The sequence below is a fragment of the Staurois parvus genome, unplaced genomic scaffold (assembly GCF_062004578.1).
Source record: "Staurois parvus isolate SC_StPar_1 unplaced genomic scaffold, SC_StPar_1.0 ptg001197l, whole genome shotgun sequence".
Classification (NCBI taxonomy): domain Eukaryota; kingdom Metazoa; phylum Chordata; class Amphibia; order Anura; family Ranidae; genus Staurois; species Staurois parvus.
The window spans coordinates 482,077-484,733 of NW_028318993.1; positions in this window are offsets into that span (position 1 = coordinate 482,077).

Consider the following 2,657-nt stretch of genomic DNA (forward strand, 5'->3'; position numbering starts at 1 on the left):
GGACCAGGTGTCACTCAACAGAGAGAGAAGGGGGATTGGAGGGAGAGAGATACAAGATGGAGGATCCTTAGCAAGATGGTTGACCTCATCCATCTCTGTGTACACAATTGCTACAATTACATCTTCCCAGTTTATGCCCTACATTATCTTACTCCTTAGCTGTCTGGGACAGGCTGTGCATCCATAAATCTCTATCTTCTCCTCATACCCCCTTAGCCCTTATCTTCTGTAATCTTGAATTCATACTTGGGCTTACACCTCCTTTATTTCAGTGGTGGATTAATAAGGGCCTTCTCTGTATCAGGGATTACCTGGATGGGGATCAACTGTACTCTTTACAACACCTTCGGGATAATCACAAGCTACCATCCAGTGAGACTTTTCAATATAATCAAACTGTGTCCTTTATATGATCCAAACTTAAGTTATTGAAGGAACCCCTAATGCTCACTTCCTTTGAACTATCCTGTCAGGCTACTGGTATGTTGAAAGGTCGGTTATACACTATCTATACTTCCCTTACTGATCCAAAAACAAGCTCCCTTATATGGTCCCTTGGGAATGGGACTTAAACATCTCCCTAGAATTCGCTGTCTGGCAGGGCTTACGCTCTGTCCAAGATTTCTATCAACACAACACTATTAGAATCTAACTATAAAGCACTTCTATGATGGTACTTGGTTCCCACATGCCTTGCAAAAATACATTCTACCACATCACCTTCTTGTTTTTGGCACTGTGGGCAGGTGAGAACTATGTGCCACATCTGGTATCAGTGCCCTGTGGTGTCTAGATTTTGGATCTGAATGTTTATTTTATTTACTCAGTGACAGGAGTGAATATTCGTAGGTCCCCAGAGGCAGTCCTTTTTCAGAAGTTGTTTTCAGGAATCCCCCAAAAAATCAATTAAATTGATCCTTTATATGATCCTGGCTGCAAGGATTACTATTGCTAAACATGGGAAGCGATCGGTGATACCACTTGACTATGTTAAACATAAACTGGATTGGATCATGGTTAATGACAAACTCACCTGCATGCTCAATAACAATACTAAATGCAGAAAAGGTGCAGCGCTTACAATGTGAGCTAATAAATTACATATATATGCATATACTTGAGTGATGTAAATAATGGAATAGGTGGCAATACTAAATATGATCACAGTGTGGTGCTCTAATCAGCACTATGGTGAGATGAATAAATATTTATGTAAAGCAATCATTCAAATGAACTAATATGCAATGAACATAGGTGAAAATAACATGACACTATAAAATCAGTGTAAAGGTGATGGTGAAATTAGTGACTGTAGTGGAATGGGTACATAAATAGCAATGACAAATAAAGTCCACTCCTAAATAAATTGATGAAAAAATAGGTGACTTCCAGTGATGGTGACTCCTTGAAAATTATTCCTATATATGCACTCACCAGAAGTGCATATATATTGCTCATATACAGCAAATGTGGCACACTCCTCCACAGGCAGGTCAGGCTATGTTGCAATTAGACACAGGACCGTGAAACTTAGAAATACCAAAATGGAGGGGTATCTTCAATACAAGACAGCAATACAATACAGCAAGTAATCCTCAAGAAGAACCAGGCAGGGATCCTGAAGAGTCAGCTCATAAAAGAGCCCAGAAAGAAATCGGCTAATAGTATAGTATTTTATTAAAGAATTGTAGAACACCCATGTGAACCCAGCAAATAAAATGGAAACCACTCACAAAGATGGCCGCTTGAGCATCGTACGGACACGGCGGAGTGACGTCAATACGCAGGCTCCTCCCTGACATGTTTCGTGCGCACGCATGTTTTCAAAGGGGTACACCTTTGAGCGCTCACTGATTTTCTGTACATACTTTTGTCAATAACAGTACGTCGAAATTCAAAAGACTTTTTACCTATTCATATATCTGACTTCTGTTTGATCATGCTCAGTATTAATCGTTTTTCATAGTGAAATATGTACTGGAACTTTGTTCATTGTTGCTGTTTACCCTTTTTATCTGTGGATTACACCAGAAGGACTTCTTGGTCCCACATATGTATGCAATGTTCGTTTTCCCAATCTTTCAGTACAATGCCAATGCTACCTATGTTTACACGTGAATATTGTCCTGAGAGCGCAATATCTCCCATCTTTTTGAACTTTTGGCTTGTACGTTTGGTCTCTTCAATAAAAAGATTGGAATATAAAAAAATGGAACAAAATTTGTATTTATTTAATTAATTTTACATATTGTTACAAGTCAGTATCCCTGATCACCACCACACCAGTCATACTATGAAGCTGTACTACACTGATGACAGTATGTAAAAAAGAAAACAAAAACTTGCAAAAAAATTGATTTCATTTCTTCATCTTCCAAAAATTGTGGCAAAAATTATTTTAAAAACCTTAAATGCCTCTTACTAAATACCTCATACTGTCTATATTCAAAAAAGGGGTCATTTGGGGGCATTTGTACTGTCCTGACATTTTAGGGCTTCAAGAAATGAGATAGGCCATCAGTTCATCAGGAGTGATGAATTTTCAAATATATATATATATATATATACATATACACACACACATATATATGTACATATTTTGCAGATGCTATAACATTCACACAAACCAATTCCTATACTTTTTTGGAATTTGTTTT